This window comes from Diachasma alloeum, unplaced genomic scaffold (assembly GCF_001412515.2).
Source record: "Diachasma alloeum isolate Michigan unplaced genomic scaffold, Dall2.0 Dall_scaffold_00666, whole genome shotgun sequence".
Lineage (NCBI taxonomy): Eukaryota > Metazoa > Arthropoda > Insecta > Hymenoptera > Braconidae > Diachasma > Diachasma alloeum.
The window spans coordinates 100,512-121,301 of record NW_021680798.1 but is presented as its reverse complement, the minus strand read 5'-3'; positions in this window follow the sequence as shown (position 1 = coordinate 121,301).

Below are 20,790 nucleotides of genomic sequence, written 5' to 3'. Positions count from 1 at the left end.
AAACTCCATGCATTTTCTTGAATTTTCCAAAAAATTCTTGAATATTTTGGAATTTTCTAGAAACTCCTTGAATTCTCTCGAAATTTCTAGAAACTCCTTGAAGTCCCTTGAATTTTCTAGAAAAATCTAGACCTGTAAGCTCAATTTTACAAAACGACTCCTCATAGCGAAAACATAGACGTATCCTCATCAAAATTTCGCCCTTATGTGTAAATCATGCTAAATCTGTGCGGAAAGTACGCCTAGATGTGCAGATAATCGGCATAAAAATTGTGTATTTCATGCATAGCTATGCGGATAATCCGCATAACTATGGATGATTCACGCACTATTTATACATCATTTGAACATAAGAGAGTGACTTCGGCTTATGTGTGAATCCCGCATAACTATGCAGATTATCTGCATAAGTGTGCGGATAATCTGCACAGTGTTTTCTGGGTGAAAAAAATTCAACTCTGAAGCGTCTGACATGTAGACATCAAACGCTTGCAACGTCTCACCTTTAAAAAATTTTACCCTTAAAATGTTTGATCCTTGAAAAACATGCGACATTAAACGTCCTAGTCTCGAACGTCTGATTCAAAAGACCCTCGACCCTCAGAATGTTGAATCATTCAGACATTTAATTAATTCTCAAAAAGTCTGACCCTTAAAACTTCTGAAGCATGGAAATTTTCGACCTTTAAAATAATCGACCTTCGAAATGTATGAGTCCGAACTCATTTGACTCGTGACTACATATGACCCTTGAAACGTATGACCCGCAACGCAGATGACCCTTGAAGAGTGAAACGTCAAATTAATTTATTAATAGATTCTTCCACAGGTTTACCTAGTAGTGGAAATGAACGAGTACTTTGTCTTACTGAAGAAACAACCAGGATTTAAGTGCTGAATGGCGGGAGTATAATTCGGAATTTGGAAAGAGAACATTGACCCTCAGTGCATCTAACTCTAGAAGCTTATGAACCTAAGAGGATTCAACCTTTGAAACGTATGAAATCCAACAGATTTGATCCTGAAAAACTAAAACGTGGAGTTGATATGATATTGTTGCGTATTTGTTTTTTTCTTCCCTCTCAATCAACTTCATATTTGATCCAAATACTTGAATAGATCACTATTTTTTCTTAACATTTACAAGATGAATTTAAACAATTGATTTCTGCCGTTCATTTCTCTTCCATTTCGAATTCCCGACTTCTTTCCCATTCCTCTGAGAGGGTCGTGAGAGACCACTGGACTATTGGCGTACCATCATGGAAGAAGGAATCATGCAATTAAATTATTTTGAGTCAAACTTTCTCTCTTTCTATATTTTCCATTTGGATTTTTGAAAGAGAGTTGGGTTGAAGGCCCCAGATAATTGAAGTATTATTTCAGTTAGTAAATAACTGAAATTTCATTACAATTGCCTTCAAGAGGCGCGTTATTGTCGGGGTAACAACTTTTCAAGAGTGGGAGTAGTGTTGTGTATTTGTTCTTTTCCTCCCTCTCAACCAACTTCATGTTCGATCGTACTTTTTTTAAGATGTTTTTTTTTCTATTCCACCGACGCGTGCTGTCACTATTTGTATTTTCTTTTGCTATTCATTTCACCTCAAAATCGTTAATAAAGTTATTATTCATTTAAAAGGACCTATACTTTACAATATATTCTTCTACATACGCGCATAGTACTGAACATAAACATGTTTTTTGCCTTGAATAGCTCAGAATTAATGAGAGATTTGAAAAGAGTGACGGAATCCGGCTGAATTTACTTCTCGAATTGAATTCTTAGGATTAAAATAACTTAATCAAGACATCCTATAAACGTCTTACCTATGATGCTTGCCTCTCTCATAAATTTAAACATATAACTCTATCGAATAGAAGAAGGAAACGTCTTCCTCTTGAAATGTATTTTCCCCAAAATATCTGATTCTTCGAATACCTACAATTAGACTCATCTCATGAACTGAAATATTAATCCAATCCAAATTAGGCAAAAGTATTCACATTATATTTACAGGAAGCACAAGATCAACTAATGACCGTACTTTTGATAATAGAAATAGCAGAAAATTTACACTTCTTGAAAAAAAAAATAGACCATACCGAACTCTACCTCTGTCATAGCTATGACATTTCATCGAATACCAAATACCATAAATTGTTGTTATGACTTTTTACGCCATATAGAGACGAAAATCATTGATAAAATGATGATGTGTAATTTTTTAGAAAAAAAGACTTTTGGATACATTGCTGGATGCCCGGATGTACTAAATCGATTGACACAAAATTTTATACATAACTATGGGCTCTTAATACAAATTAGTACCCAGAATCTCAGATGTCTAGACTAAGCTTGACGCGTATTATGGACACCACATTAACTTTAAAATGAAAACATTAGAAAAACGCTGATATCTCGAAAACTTTGTATGGGCGGGTATATATATTTTGATTGATCTTGATAGCAGATATTGTGATAAATATTTTGAAAAAAAAGTGAATCGGCCCAATAGTTTAGGAGATAATAAGCATAACAGTTTTTCACAAAAAGTTGAATATCTTCTAAACTACTTATCCGATTCAGCTGGTGACCAATACAGTTCTGTAGTATCATAAGAGCTACAATTGTACCAAATTTCAACGTTCTATTTTGAATTTTCAGTAATTTATCGTTTCCACAACGATTTCCCAGTAAAAATGAAAAATGCCGGTTATTACTAAACTGAAACTGTTCGATAAATATTATCGTAAGGAATACTTTTCCGTCAAAAAACTTCAATTCGGTCACGTAGTTTATGTGATATTAAGGAAAAATTTTTTTGAGAAATTGCTATATCTCGGAAACTACTGGAACGATTAAGCTGAACTTGCGCACACAAATGCTCCAAAGTAATACCAATTATCCGACGAAATTTGAGATTTTCAGCTCGAACTTTAGTCCTTTTTTCGGGAGAATTTATAAAAAATTTCCGAAAAATCGGCATGCACATTTCGACATACATACATACATTTTCTAAAAACATATTTCCAAGCAAAATTACGAGATCGTAAAAATCATCGATTACAAGGCTTCCATTCGGAAGCTAAAACTACAAAATTCACGAGAGCAAATTCTGAGTATGCTGCATTATTAAGAATTCTTGCACATTTTTTTCAGATATCAGTCTCAAAAGAAAATAAAAAAGAAAATTTGGATGTTTTTGTAACTCTTTCAGCTATAACCGCCGAAGTTACTCCACTCTCAATTAGGGAAATTTCTATGGCACCCAAAAAAATAAGGAACATGAAGGGTTATTTTGGGTTGAAATAACGATTAAACACAGTTTTATTATCGTAAATGTAATTAAGTTTTATTCAGCAACGTAACGCGACAACGGTTGAGGCACAAGTGGTACATAGTACGAGTATATCTCGTAGAGGCGCAACAGCGCCGTGGCGACACAGTCAGCCACACTGTCGGTAACAAGGAGACTGGCGTGGGGCGCCACATTCAACAGAACTATTAAGAAAAACTAGTGGGTGATAAATTAAATCTTTCTTAAGAACACGTATAAGTTTTAGATTTTTTTCAGATTTCATAAGAAACTTCTTTGAACAAATGATTTGGAAAATTATAAGTTTCGGGGTAATTACGTTTTTACGTCCAAGCGCGTGATTCTAATATCACTGAGCATCATGGGAAAGGTATGGGTTGGACAATGGAACTGAGAGAGAAAACACTTGACCGGTTTACCAACTCGAGACGCATTTTAATATTATCTCATAATATTAAAAAGAATAATAATAATATTTAAAAGAACAAGCAGGGGTACGAGCCTTTTTGGGAGAAGCTATTTGACCACTTCTTTCTGTGTTATGGCTCTCTTTCTTTTTCCCATTTCTGCCAATTCCATTGGTAATAAGCTTCCGAATGGATCGGCAGCAATTCTTAAAAAGATGGAAACGCCATGGTCTTTAGATAGATTGGTCTATGCTAGGCTGTACTTAATGGATCAACTCAAAATTTTATATAGAAGTGTGACTCGATAATACTACCTAGTAGCCATAATTCTGAGTGTTTATTCCAACTTTTACGGGGATCCTAGAATGTCAAATGCTTTTTTACATGAAAAACAAGTTAGCTACTATGGGGAAGTCAGATTAACCCTCCTGAACTGGCTAGATCTCTTACGTCTCACTTGCACTGCAGTGGCGCCCTATAGGTTGAGTAGTTGGCGGCGGCGCGCCGCTCTACGCGCCAGTTCAGGAGGATTAAATAAAGAAATCGAAGTGGAATCAGAGGAAAATTAATGGAGGACAGAAATTTGATGAGTGATGTTCTCGAATTATTATTAATAACATGAGATGGCTCATATAATTGAAGTAGAATAAACACAAATCAATAGAGGGAATTCACGATTTCCATTCTAATAGAGCCTCAATGAAGGACATTCAGACAAAAATTCCATTGAAATCATTCAAGTTATTTTTGAAACATTAATCAAAATGGTGTTATGCAAAAAGTTAAATATCTCTGGAACTACTCATCCAATATCGCCCAGCCACAATCCCAACCTTTAGTATTATAAGAGTTACAATCCTACCAAATTTCAACCTCCTATCTCAAGTTTTTCTCAAGTTATCGTGCGTACGAGGAATGTCGGGAAAAAATGAAAAATGGATATAATATCTCGAAAACTTTGTATGAACGGGTATATATATTTTGATTGATCTAGATAGAAGATATCAAGACGAGTATTTTGAAACAAAAAATTGAACTGGGTTAAGTAGTTTTTCAGATATTGAGCAAAACGTTTTTATACAAAAAATTGAATATCTCTGGAACTACTGGAGCGATCGGGCTGAAACTGTGGGCCGAAGTTGAGCTCAATAGTTCCTACTATGGATCGAAATTTCAAATTTATCTCAATGAATTTTCCCGTATTAATGTTATATTTTCTAAAAAGTGATCACCGAATCATCAGACCCGGACACACAGACATTTTCTAAAAACATAATTGCTTCACGTTTCATACCATTCTACATCATTTCCAGGCAAAATTGGAGAATGTCAAAATCCGACGAATACAATGCTTCCATTCGGAAGCAAAAACATCCAATAAAAATGATTTAAAACCCGCAGGTGATGTGAAAGAATGTTCAAATGCACAGTTAAATGTTCATGTTCAAATGCACAGTTAAATAGTTACTTAAAAATTGGAAAATTTCGTGCTCAGCGATTGAATCAAAGCTCGAGAACAGTAAGACACCCCTTCCACCCCCCCCCCTGTGATCTGCAGGTGAAACACCTTAATAGCGATAAAGATTTTGATATAAAATATTGATTTCATATTTTCAAGGAATGTGAGACAGTTTTTTCCAACACTGTCCCCTCATCAAGCGCCTTTATTGTATCGTCAAATTCCCATTTCCCAATATACGAAAAGTTAAACAATTTTGTGGTGTCCTTCATCTCTGCCCCTTCCCACTCTAACGTCTGACAAAAACTGTGACACATCTGGTGGACTAAAGTCATGAACGAGAAAACTTTTCAAACGTCCCCTCTGACGACTAACGATTTGTCGGCGATTTGACAGGCATTTTCGTTCTAAATCGAGGATGAAATACATTTTTTTCAGTCCATTCATTTAGCTAATTCAAGAGGAATAAACTGGAGTATTTTGATAAAATGTATCGATTTCCTTGAACATAGAGAAAGCAAATTTCTTAAAGTTGAAAAAAAAGATAGTTCTCAGAAAAACATCTTAACATTCGTTTTAACATTCACAATTCATTGGACAATAAAAACAATCGTAATCTTGGATTGTTCCATTTTCACAGTCAATAAAAAAATATCAATGTGGCGTGGGGCAAAAAAAATTCGCGGACACTTCCTGTCCGTCAAACGCCATTTACGGAGATTGTGAAGATACATTATGTTCGTTACTCGGCCTAAAACAATTTCCTCACTCGTGTGATTGCATTCCTCGGCTTCGCCTCAGTCGGCAACCTTCACACTCGTCAGAAAAGTTTTTTTCGGCCTTGGGACGAAAATACCTATTTCTTCCTCGTTTCGGGTCGTATGGTATTGCATCGTATGCATGTCGTATTGTATAGGATCGTATGGACCTTCAGCATGGCTGGTCACTTTCTCTGAAGTGACCGAAAACCATTTAGTTATAATCAAAGTATATTAAAGTTGTATAAAAATCACTTTAATACACAACATAACCTCAAGTTGGAAGATTAAAATCGGAAATAGATTACATTGAGGAAAAAAATTTTCAATATCTGAAACATATTTTCTTGAGACAAGTAATTTTTCTTCAATTGGTTTATTCTCCCAAACATCTCAACTCATGTGGCCCGAGAAAGGTCTCATGCTTTAAAATATTCTTGTAGGAAAGGGTACGGCAAAATGGAACGGTAGGAAAAAACGAATATGAAGCGAAATTCAGACAACTTTTTTTTTCACCTAATGTGGGCTCAAAAATGATAATTCGGCTTTAAGTCAGTGACATCAGTTTACTCTGTAGTTTTCGTTATCTTATAATTTAAGAGAGATAGGAGTATTTTGATGAAGAACTTTTTTGTAGACAATTTCAAGGACTATAAAATAGGTCATTATAATAATTTTGATATCTTCTTTATAAACAATGACAAATCGAGGTTAAATCAGTGACAACAACCCACTTTGCAGTTTTTGGTTAGTATCTTGTAATATAAGGGAGATGAGAGAATTTTGATGAGAACCTTGTTTGTGGAGAATCTCAAAGGTTATAAAAAAGTTATTATAACAAGTGATGTTGTGGCAGAGCTATTGGTCGCTCGCTGCGCTCGCTCCCATCTCGGGTGGGTTGAGTAGGGGTAGATAGTTGCTCGTTCGCTCCCATCACGGGGGTGTTCCCGGGTAGAAATCACGCCGCTCGAGCTCGCCTCGCAACCCGTATCCCAGCTAGAAATACGCCACTCCGCCCCAGCTTGGGATAAACTCTACGCGCGTCACATGTACCCGAGGTTGAGCCGCGTCGCGCGCTCACAGCCCAGCGTTAGACTATTACACGAAACGCTTCGCCGGGCTTTAGTTGAATGGCCACTGCTCAACCTCAGGTTCATCTCCAATTACTCAATCCCAGTATACTTAACCTCAATAATGATTTGACAGGTCCGATGGCATCGTGATTTGAGCGAAAAAACAATCGAATAAATGTGAAGATGGCATGCTTTTTTAGATGAACAATCACAAGCTCATCAGAAATAACGTGATATTAACTAATCGAATGGGATTAATCTGAAAATACAAGGTAGAACAATTCACTGAAACGTAGTCGAAACTTTCTTTTTTCTCGCGAATACAAAAAACAAAATCAAGAAAAATAATCACTTGAAAAACGTTAACGAACCTTTATTATTAATTATCAACGCTACAGGAGAGGATATTCTTCATTTTTCGATAGGCCTACGAGTTCTAAGAATATTCTACGATTTATTAGGGAAATGTTGAATACAGGTATGCCAAAATAACACGCATGAAAAAATTCAACAGAAAAACCTAGCGCTTTCTATTAAATTTCTATTGGAATTCTATGAGAATTCTCTGGAAGTTCTATTAGAATTCTATTCGTTTCTTGCGCCGATTCTATAGGAGATTATGCAACTTCATAGAGTCTTTTTGTTAAGGTAAAATTTGGTGCAAGAAAGTAAATAGGTTTTTATGTTCCTATAGATTTTCTTAGGCGTAAGATTTCTAAGTTTTTTCCGCTCGGTTTTTCTTCTTTTCTTTTAATCAAATGCAGGAACAAAACTTGGAAAATTCATGCCCAGTAGTTTCTGTGGAAGAAATCCTAACAGAATAAATTATCTAGAAAAATAAATGGGTTTTTTTCTACAAACAAATATCTATTAAACATGCAGGGGAAAGTTGCATAATTTTCAATGGCATTGACGCAAAAAAAATAGAGGTTTTCAATAGAATTGCAATACAACTTAAATAGAATTCTCATAGAGCTCCAATAGAAATTCAGTAGGAATTCTTAGAGAAAGTGCCAGGTTTTATATTCGATGACAGAGGGAAAAATCAGTAAATTTCAAATTTTATAGAAAGTTCAGTGGAATTCCATTTTTTTTTATAGTAAGAAGACAAGGATTTTCCAAAGTATTCAAATTTTAAATCGATATTCTAAAAATGCATAAATATCATTCTATTCCACCCTCCACTCGAAACGACACGACTCAATCGGAGCTGAGTTCTAAGCATTGAGCCACAGCTCAAACTCAAGTGCCGGGTTATGCCGTCTGATGAGCGTTCGACTATGAGCCGGTATGGAGCGGCGTGTCGCGGCGTGAACTCGGGTCAAGCGGCAAGCCGAGGCTGAGCTCGCGCTCACCCGAGTTGCGGCTGAATCCCCGGTTGAATTTCTACCCGGGTTGTATCGATGTGTGTGTGGTAAAAGCATTTCACATACAAAGTTAAATATCTCTACTACTACTGATCCGATTTCGCTCATCCGAAATCCCAAACTCTATTATCATAAAACCTAAAATCCTACCGAGATTCAAGTTTTTAACAAAATTATTTTTTAAGTTACCATGCGTACAAGCAATTCCAACGAAAAAAAAACAAGTGGGAAATTGCGTTTAAACCGTATATAGTGTAGTTATTTTTGCTAATAAATTAGCAATACGCTTTCGAATGGTTATTTCGCACATAATCTCCTTCTATTACGGATAATTTATTGTTTATCTCATTTTATTAAATTAAATAAGATTTCTTTTCAACTAATTTTGTCAGATTTTCAACTTAATTGAATGTTATCATCATCATTATTCTTATTATCCCTTCCTCCTATACGACCGATTGTCTTTTTACGGTTTCATCTCTCCCCTCAGCCCTTCGATAAAATGTTAATAAAAAAATTTTATTTGTACATTGTAAGGATATTTTCCCGGGTTGTTCATCCAGGAAAAATCCAAACTACTTTTTAGCCTTCTCTATCGCTCATGTGTTGGGCGCCATCCCACGTACGAAATGCCAGTGTTGGAGAAACGGGCCAAGCCTGGCACAAGCCTGGGCTTGCCAAGCCTGGGCGCCCAGGCTTGGACCGAGGTTCGGCCATCCCTGGGGACCAGGGCTTGAGTCTCGGGAGAAGGGCAGGTAACCGAGCCTTGGTTGACAGATCTGGCCCAGCCTTGGCCGGACACTGGCATGCCGGAGCTCGATAACCAAGCCTCAGCCAGCGGTGGCCCGGAGCTTGGTCATTGGGCTCCAGCCGTTGGTGTAACTGTAAGGGTTAAGTCGTAAGGGTGAGATGATGAGAATGGAATCATAGGGGTGGAATCATAAGGGTAAAATCTGAAGAGTAAAATTGTAAGGGTCAAATCGCAATAATGGAAAGGGGCGAAAAAATCATAAGACTGACATTCTGAGGGTTGAATGGTAAGGGTGGAAACTTGAGGGTAAAATATTAAGGGTGTAATCGTAAAAAAATGGTGACATTGTAGGTGTTGAAGTCACATGTTACTCGCTAATTATTACGAGAAGAAGAAGAATTGTCATTCAACAGTAATCCTAATTGTTACAATTATTATTGTAATTAATAATAATAATTATTATTATTCATTATTGAATTAATTTACCGATTAAACTGTAGTTGAATCACTTAATATTTCTATCAACTGAATGATAAAACATTCAAGTCGAAAAAAACCGAGATGGAATTAATATGGAAGATTTGAAGTAGAGGTTTTACGAATTGCGCGGTAGACTAGTGGTTAGGGCGTCGGATTAGTAGTCGTGAGGTCGTGGGTTCGAGCCCACGTTAGGGGGTAATATTTTAAGTTAACAAAATCGGTTTTTCAGCGATGATTGCGTTAGGGTTTGGTAGGTAGGGCACAATCAATACTAAAAATCATCCTAAAAAATGTTAATTATTTTGTTTTTGTTATTATTGATAATTGCCATGAACAGTTTGGCAGCCAGTGCGGCACCAGTCGCATGCCGGTATTGATTTTTTTTCCTCGTTGAACCTATTACGAATGCTGAGGAGTAATATTAAATTACTTGTATTTCAATCACCCATATTATCATATTCATGTAATTAAGTAATGTTTAATTGAGCCTGGCCAACGACTGGCAATCAACGCTGGGCCGAGATGGGCGCCCAGACCTGGCCCGATGTTATCATTCCAGGTTTCAACCAAGTCCGGCGCGGTCCCGGTTGAGGAACGGGTCCCGAAGTTCGGCAGGCCGGCCACCGGGCTTGGGCCAAGCTCGGCCCAGTCGTTTTTTCGTACGTGGGCAGCCAAACCTTAACGGAAGATTCGACGAGAATTGACCTTTGAGGCAATATCGTCTACCCAGAGGACTTGTGGCTGGACAATGGTTCGCCCAGCTAGAATCCGTGTGACACGGTAGAGTGGACGAGCTCCACCAGGAGTATTACCGTCACATCCTCACGAGCCTTGTCAAGCCGTATATTATCCCTTGCGGCATAATCATCCTAGTGAATTGACTTGACATCTGTTCTAGGGAATCTTTCGACTGCTCCAGCATTCTTTTTCCTCCCGAGTATTTCGACTCGGAAGAGTTTTAGGGTCATTTGCGAATCAGCCGGGACTCCTCAGAGCCTGGGACATTGAGAGGCTGATCCGACCAAAGTGGAACTACGTTACTTACTTTACGACCACCTACACCCTCAACCACCTGTTACCGCTTCGGCCATCGCGAATCACCGCCTCCGGGTAGTACTAGATCGTCGGCGTATGGTCAGGCCGGCAAGAGTATTTCTCTACTCCAGGCCCACGGGCCCATGCGCTTCCGAATCGTTCCGCCGAGACTGGATAACGCCGGACGCAACAAAGTTGTCACATCGTGTTCCGAAATAATCCCTTTTCGTAGCGGCGGATGCAGGAGCATCTCCCTATGCTCCTCCATCCGGAGAAAAACAGAAAGTTCTACTGAATTTCAATCCCATAACTTTTGAGAATTCATTCATTCACGGAACCCAATTGAAAAAGACCTGTGGAATTTATCATTCATGCACGAAATTGTATTTGTAAATTCCTGAGCTCGCTCCTTGGTGCGTGTGGTTGGATTGCACTGGTACTAACTCTGTAACAAAAAATGATCAGAGGTACTGTGAAATGGGATAATGTGTTGCTATATGCATAATTGTTTAAATATTGATTCGAACGAAAATCATTTCATCAATGAAAAATTTATGAGCGATTTATGTGATGTAACTAAGGCTATTTTTCATGTAGCTTATCACGTTTGCATTTTATTCAATGGTTATGATTAGGAGATCGTGGAGGGGGTAGTTCCTTGTTGAAAAATAAAGAGAATCTTCCTTAAAAATTGATGTATTTCATCAATGAGAAAAAAGAGTACTATTCGCCCAGTTTTTCGCAAGATTCACATGAGAAACTGCGGAAAACGCATGAAAAATTAGTGCACGACTCACATAAATTACGCGATATCGCTTTTTCAGTGTCTCCCTCTAATTTCTTGTACCCCCTTCGGTATGTCCGATGCGTTGGTGAGAAGGTGCACTAATGTTCGAGAGTTTTTGCTTCCGAATGGAAGCTATGTAATTGTAATTTTTTTCGATTTCCTAATTTTGGGTGAAAATGCCTAGAAATGTCATGAAACGTGAAGAAATGATGTTTTTAAAAAATGTCTGTATGTATGTATATATGTCTGTGGTCATGTGTGTGCGTATGTCCACAATTGCTCCCATAACTGGAGAACGGTTAGCGCAAAGAACTTGAACTTTTGGCTGCTATCTGGTACTATTGATACTCAAAACTGGGTTAAATTTCAGCTCGATCAGTTGAGCGGTTCCTGAGATACAGCAATTCCTCAAAAATCGTTTTTTGCCGATATCTGCTGAACCATTCGACCGATTCGATTTTTTTTTCAAAATACTCGTTGTGATAATACCTATCTAAATGGATCGAAAAAAGACCATTACACCCCAAGCAATTTGGTTTTATTCACGTTTTTTCATTTTTTCGCTGAAATTGCTTGTAAACATGATAACTTAAAAAATAATCGAGATAGAAACTTCAAACTTGGTAGGATTTCATGTCTTGTGATAACAAAGTTTGGTATTTTGGATGAGCAAAATCGGATCAGTAGTTTCGGAGATATTCAACTTTTTATCTGAAACTGTTTTGCTCAATATCTCAAAAACTATACAACCGATTTCAATTTTTTTTTTCAAAATGTTCGTCTTGATGTCATCTATTTACATCAATCAAAATATGTATACCCGTCTATAGAAACTTTTCCAGATATTGCCGTTTTTGTATTTTTTTAGTCAGAATTCACTCTTGAACACTATAACATGGATTAAAATCAGGGAAACCTTTTGAAACATTGACTACTAGTTAGGGTTGTCAAATAACATTCCTATATCCAATTTTAGGTCAATATATTCAATAGTTACTGAGATAGAACAATTAATCAAAGATTCTTAAGAAGAAAAGGATCAACACATCTATATTTAACTGTCCATTTTCACTCTAGACTGACTTAGAAAGATCAGATCACATGAAAAAAAAAAATTTCAGAAGAATGAACGTTTAAAAGAGAGTATTATTATGTAATAATTGAGTAAGAAATTATAGTCTCATTATGTAATTTTAAGGAATAATTGCTGAATTATATGAAGAATCGTAAGAATGAAACAAAAAAAAAGTCATGATTGAAATTTTTTAAAACAGTAACTCCGCTCTCAAGGTATAATATTATTCAGCTAAATTTCAAAATGTTGCTGCTTCTCTATTTTAATGGGTGGAAGAAAAAATGTACATACGTATATCAAAAAAAGGTAATGAAATATGTGTATTGTTTGCCAGAACATTTTCAATAATACCAACCAATAAGTTTTCATTTCTGAGAAACATGGATCGAGTTCCATTCGGAAGCATACTACCAATGGAATTGGTAGAAACTAAAATTGAAGAAAAAAAATTTACACAAAAAGTAACAGTCATGAGTGATCTGTCAAATAGCTTCCGTCATACTGCTTGTTTATTTCCGTGTACACGGTAGCGTCCAGCCAGTTTTGTACAGTTGGAGTCAAAAATATTTAAATGATATCATTGCCAAACTATAATCTTTTTTGCTTCCGAAGGGAAGCATTGTTTTTGGTCGATTTTTCGATTCTCTAATTTTGGCTGAAAATGGTCTATAACGTCATGAAACGTAAAGAAATGATGCTTTTAAGGGTGTGTCTGTATGTATGTGTATACAGATTCGGGTTTTTGGTGATTCAATTTTAGAACATTCAACGTAAATACGGTGAAATTTGCAGCTAAAAATTTGAAATTTCGGCTCATGATAGCTATGAATGAGCCTCACTTTGGTGTTTCGTTTCAGCTCGAACGGTCGAGTAGTTCCCTAGTTATAATCACTTGTTTAAATGTCGTTTTTCCGCAATATCGCGCCAACCACTGCACCGATTTCAATTTTTTTTTTCGAACTACTCGTCTCGATGGCCTCTATCTAGATCACTCATATCATATATACCGATTTATGCAAAGTTTGGAGATATTGCCGTTTATCCGTTTTTTTTTCATAAAAAAACCTTGTACGCACGATAAGTCAATGAAAAAACGAGCTGGCGATTTGAAATTCGGTATGCTGCTAGCTTTTGTAACATAGACAGTTCATATTTTCGATGAGGTCAATCGGTCGAGCGGTTCGCGAGATATTCAATTTTATGTGAAAATCTATTCTGTCAAATATCTCAACTACTTGACCGATTAAAAATTTTCTTTTTTCAAAATATCCGTCTCCATCGCTACTATGTAGATCATTGAAAATATATATACCCGTCCATACAAACTTTTGGAGATATTCTCGTTTTTCTTTTTTTTGTTTTCTCATTCTTGTGCAGTTGATAACTTATGACAGAAAAATTATATTAAGTTGAAATATGGTATATATATATATATATCTCTCATAATACCAAAGGTCCGTACTTTAAATGGACGCCATCGGCGCAGTGGTGTGAGACAGATTAATTTTATGTATATATCCATTTCAGTAAAAGGCAAAACATTTTTTTCCGTACTGCTTCCCACGATTTCTCGTCTGAGAATTGGTATAGCATACTTTTCAAACTTGAAAAATTGAAAATCACTACGGAATAGTATATTACGTGCTAAGGCGGAGAAGTGCTGAATTCAACGCTGGTGGAGTACAGGCGCACGAGGCACGTGAGTCGTAGACGAACGGTGCCTCGTGCGCCTGTACTCCNTTATTCTTGCGTTTACGTTGTAGTTTATTTCAGAGTTTCAATAAAAAATTTTCTATGAAATGATATTTCTAATATTATTATTATCAAAATTAAGATTTTTTAATAATTTATTTTTCATTTTAATTTTCAGGTGTATTTTCAAATTTAAAATTTAACAATTTTGAAGATAATGAAGGGGATTCACTGGCTGAATTTATCAGTTTTTATATGTAGTTTTATATTTTGGTACATTAACGCTGGGGTGGCGCCACACGTTTTTCAGTCCTAAGGAGTGCAATTCTCACTTTTTCACTCCTAAGTAGTGCATTTCTCACTTGTATATTGCTCAACGGTAAAAAGACCTACTTCTCATGCTTAACTACCGTCGGTAAAAGAGCCCTTTTTGGGCTTGAGCAATGAAAAAATATTTTCCGGGCTGCCGTTATGTGTTTTTTTGACTCGCGCGGTTGGTCTGCCTCGCCTTTGGCTCGGCTCAATAACTCCGCACGCCTGATCAAATCATTCGTTGATCGCTTCCCTAGACGTGAAGTTAGCTAGATGGTTTCAAAGATAAAATTAATAAAAGAGATATTATATTTTTACAATATATTTTATCAAACAATTATATTTTATCAAATTATAATTTCATTTGATAGTTAATCCATATTCGAAACGCCACGCCATATAAACGACGCAGAATAGCAATATGGAATACCATCTGGAATGAGGATGACTTTTGTGAATTTGAATGGGAAGTAACGTCATCATCAGAAATGACTACGTTTTGGGCGATACAGATGAAATCACAAGAAACTATTGAATCAGAGTAGAACAACAGACTTTTATTGACAAGGGAAGTGAGAAAATGAAAGGATTCTCTACGTGGAAATTGACAATAAAAGATTGTTGATTCAATATTGGATTTCGTTGGTGAATGTCATTGAATGGTGATGAATGAAATGGTCGTTTATATTTCCATATACATTCCTTCGGAAGTTTACTACCAATGAAATTGGTAGAAAAAAAAGGAGAAAAGTATAATAAGAAAAAAAGTAATGGTCATTTGCATTCTGTCGGATAGGAGTTCTACCCCTGCTTGTTTGTAACTTTTACCGACAAATATTGTTGTGCTTTTTTTTCACACTTAGCAAAATCAAACAGTTTTTTATAAGCAACTAATACGAAAATATTGATTGCAATAATTAACGCATAAATATTGAAAAAAGGGATATTATGTTATCAAACCATCAACAAAATTAAATTTAAAATGATCACTAAACTCGAGAGCCTCTAATGTTCATAGAATTTTTTTTATACTCATTTTTAAGGTTTGTACATATGTAAATAATGACCGTTTTCTTGAATAAAAATCCTGGTTAAACAAAATAAAAGAGTAAAAACTATTTCTTGGCCAATACGTTTCTGCGTATCTTAATGATGAATAATTTTTTTTAGCTTTCAGAATGTATATTTCCTCATTACACTCAATGACTCCATAGTAGTTTACTCATACTACTTTAACTTAGTAAAACTGGTATTATCAGATCATAATACAATATGGGTATAAATGTTTTCATGAGAGGGTGTCATAAAGATGAACATCTCGATGTTTCGTTTCTAATAGAAGATAAATATAGCGATAGAGTGCATTGAGAAACCACCCCAGTATATGCATGTAAAGAAGATTAATCGACTGGATTTTTCGCAATAACTTTAATCGACTTTTTATTTCTAAAAATGGGAGAAAGTTTTCTAGCTTCTTGCGAAATGCATGGTTGAAATTATCAGAGAGACAAGCAGTTGTGATTTTCAAAAACATGTCACTTTTCGAAATCTATCACCAATTATTAGTGATACTAGATACTGACTACTATGACCCTGACCATCACGGATTTCTAGCACTGAAATCGGCTGATACATTTGTAAAATTTAAAGATGGGTCCCCGAAAATCAATGATATTTTTCGGAAAATTCGAGATGATGCTTCTAAAAACTAGTGATGATGTGATTGGAAATCAGTGGTAATGTCACTGAAACTTGCTAACAAAATCACTGAATTTTAGGGTTTTGAAATCGTTGAATTTTATAATCACATATCCCCAATAATTGGAGTACCAAAAAAACCTTATTTTAATATTTCAAAGACCTTCAAATAAGATTTTTAAAAGTCTTAATTTGAAGCCTAGAAGTCATAAGTTGAGAGGTTCAAAAGTATCAACTTGAAACTTTTGAAAGTCTTAATTTGAGGCTTTCATAGAGTTAAGTTAATACAGTCAAGGCTTTATATAAGATACCTTAGGAACAGTATGAGAGTGGATGGCCGCGATTCCGTATACTCCCACCCGGGATAAAAATTTTCAGTCTATCGGCTCTCTCCAAGACTGTGAGAGACTGAAATCAGTCTGCCTGGATCTCCCGTAACCGATTTCGCGTCTCGGAGAGTTTTTGGTGGAAGGCTTCAGTCTGTCCGTGTCTTGGCCAACACTGTAGATACTGCAGTCTCTCATTGAAAGATAGGGACTTAGAATTTTCAGGACTGATAATCGGGATCTTGCTAAAATGAATTATTGAATTATTATTATTTATTAATCATTAATTGAATAGACATTGGAGCAAGTATAATATAGTACAGCAGATGACTGAGGGGGACATGGTTAATGAATTGAACAGCGGAGCAAGATGGGATAATCTGGTGATCAGGTGATGGACGAATTATATCGCGGAGTAAAATGGGATGAATTGTGAACTAAATGGCAGACTAATTAACTAGTGGCGTAAAACGGGGAGGTGAGGTAGACTGGAACGGCCAGGACGATGGGTGAATTTCAGCCGCAGAGGGGGGGGGGAGAGTAAAATGTGATAACGGGTTAAAGCGGATCCGCTTCAGACCCTTATTCTGTCTAACTCCACTATCTCATTATTAATTCATCCTGTCCTATTTTGCCTTGTCCTATTTCGCCCCGGCCCAATTTTGTCAAACGTCCAATTTGCCAGACTGTTCCATTATACCCAACGTCCCGTTTTACCCCACCCCCATATTTGCCTGGCTCACCCATTTTATCCCGCTATCCATTTTAACCGATTATCTCACTAAATACCACTATTAAATTTACCTGCCGCCCAATTTAACCCTCCGGTAATTAGCCTGTCATTTACTTCACCCCATTTTATCCCACAATCTGAGCAGTGAATAGCATTCTCGTCCTGTTTACTCCGAAATTAAATTTTACACCCCACCATCTAATTTCATCCCATCATTCAATTTATCGAACCAAAAATGAAGAAATTGAAAAAGTAAATTAAAGGAAGTGAAAAAACTAAAAAAAAATTGAAAGAATTCACTACCGGATTCACCCCCTACTGCAGTTCTCTTCGTTATCGGGCATTCCACGCTATTTCAACGGAGGATTTTTTTTTTTTTATAAAAAATTGATATCTTGCAGAGGGAGGGCCACCAATAATCTTTCCCATGCAGACTTTTTTTTGTCAAAGTTATAGCAATTCTAAAATTTGAGTGAGTGACGACTCGACATGCATTTGAACATTTATATCTCAATTGTTATGCAATGTATCAAAAAAAATCGAAAAAGCCTCTTCGTAGGGAACGGGTAGATGCTCATTTTACATGCAATCTCCTCTTCCAACAAACTGGGTTGGCCAAAGTATTGCGGAGAAGAGGAAAATAATAAACTTTTGGAAGGAATCACTTTCAACATCTTTCGGACCTGAATGGTTCACCGCTGATGTGAATGAAATCGTTGAAGAGACTAAGGACAAACTACAAAGTGTCACATGTGCTAGGGAGAGAATTCATCTATTGACATGTCTTTCTAAATCATGGTCCACCGTTAAACCTCAGGCAACATTCAACATGACCTCTTACACAGCACGCCGAGCTTATCGGCTTTATCAAAACCATGGTTTTGGAGCCAATCTGTCGAAAAAGACCCAGGGTGTTACAGGGTCTTTAAGAGGAATTCACGCAAAAGGCTGGAATAATCCAATGAATTACTTTTCATTCATCTCTCGATGATGGTTGTCACGTTTACCTAATCTCATTCCAAAACTATTCACAATGTCATTTCACATGCATTCCCCCAATTTTTTCAATAAAAGTTAATTTTTTTCTAAACAAACAACAAAGTTCTTATAATTATTCAATCTCTTTTAATGAAAAAATACTCATAATTGACCAGGAACCAAAAGTTTCAGTGGATTGGAAGCGCTTGAATTCAGCAACGCACTGAACGGCGAGGACACCGCATGACTTCATAAAAAAAATCAATATTTTATCGATCAGTGAATATCATTGAATAAAAATTTTACACTGTTTTCTCAACAATATTTGCCATAACATATTTTTTCAGATTTTTCCGAGTGGAACTCACGAAATTACAACAATTTCTTTAATTGTTTATTAAAAAAATGGCAATAATATGAATTATTCCCGAGCAACAATTTTCTATGAGTAACTAACCTTCGTTTCCCAACAATAAAGCCTTCTTGGACTTTTTTTTACGTAAAATGCGTAGTTATTGAGATATAAATGTTTTAAAATTTTCGGATTCGTAACTCATCAAAAGCCTCCGTTGAAATAGCGTGGAATGCCCCTTATCCCACTTTACCCAACTGTCGGAGTAACTATCATTCCAGTTCACTTTATGGTTTCATTTAACCGCTATCCCATTTTGCCCCACTCTAACTAACCTGCTTTCCCGTTTTACCCCGCTGATCAATTGATCCACCCCACCCGAGTATCCCATTTTGCCCCATTGTTACTTTCAATCCAATTTCTCTTATGCCCCCTTCTCCGTTATCCCATATTACCCCGCTGTTCACCTTTCCTATCATATCAAGCGGGAACAACCTGCCACACACAGCTGCACAGCGCAGAAGATACCGGCGTAACCTGAGTACCGGGTTAAACGCCGCCCACGACACATGTACGCTCGTGACAGACTTAAGGATATCCAAGTATCTTTTACAGTTTGGTACAGACCACACTATAGATTCAACTATTTTCAATCATCAAATTTGTCAATCAAATTGCGTGAAAAAAATTTGAAAAAAATCATGAATATTCAGTGTCATTCAAATTTCATTTTGCACAGAATTATTATTTTTTAAACATCCGTTGTTTATAAATAAATAATTAAAATTGTCTAAACTTCCGGAAACCTTTTTTTAGGCATGAAATCGATTTATGGTAAAATTCTGAATATGAATAAATTTGTTACGATTCCGAACAAATTATTTTTATGGTAGAAAATTGATTGTGTATAAATTATTTATAGACAAGCCTTATAATTTTCAAAAATTGCAACTTTTTAATTATTTCATCAATCTTCCTCTAAAAGTAAACTTTCTAAAATTTCTTCAGATTTTTATAATGTTTTCTAACAGTTCAATATCAAAATTCAAATTGAGACCTGGAAAGTTTAAATAATAAAATCTTTGTAAAATGTCCGAAAACTTAGGGTCAAATGGGACTCAAATGAAAGCTGTGAGGCTCGACTACAAAAGCAGAAAAGCATCCCGGGATAAAAATTTTTAGTTTATTGGATCTCTCCAAGAGTGTGAAAGACTAAAATCAGTCTGCCTGGGTCTTCCGTAACCGGTTTCGCGTCTCGGAGAGTCTTTGGTGAGAGACTCGAGTCTATCTGAATCTTCGCCAACACGGTAGAGACTAGAGTCTCTCATTGAAAGATAGGGACTTGGAATTTTCGGGACTGATAATCAGGATCTCGCTAAAATTAATTATTGATTCATTAATTGTTAATTAAATAGACACTGGAGCAAGTATAATATAGTACAAAGGAAACTCCCATTTTACCCCACAATCTGAGCAGTGAATAGCATTCTCATCCTGTTTACTCGGGAATTCATTTCTACACTCGACCATGTAATTTCATTCCATCATTCAATTTACCCAACTATAAATAAAAAAATCAGAAAAGTAAATTGAAAAAGTACAAAAATTGAAAAATTAAATCAATTCGCTTTCGGATTCAACTCCTACTCCAAGTCACCCCGTTATCCCATTTTACCCCACTGTCGGAGTAATTCATCGTTCCGGCTTACTTTATGGGTTCATTTAACCGCTATCCCATTTTGCCCCACTCTAACTAACCTGCTTTCCCGTTTTACCTCACGAGTAAATGGCACAACTGCTTTCCATTTTACCCCGCTGTCCAGTTGGTTCACTCCACCCCAGTATCCCATTTTGCCCCATTTAATTCCAGTTTCCCTTATCATGNACCTTCGTCAATGCTTCCCCTATCTCCTCCCTCTCAATAATTGCGTATATCAAGTGAAAAAAAATTTGACTCGCCACAAGCAGCTGTACAGCGCAGAAGATACCGGGGTAACCTGCGATCACTGAAGCTAAGCAGTAGGGAGTTGGGTTAGTAAAAGGATGGGTGACCGAAAGGGAACATGGCGGATCGACCGGGAGGGAATATCTGGAGAACCGCTGAACCGAGTTCTTTTTTGTTGTTTTATAATTGTTCAATTTGTCAATTAACTACATTAATATTTTCAATTATTTTCCAATAATGAAATT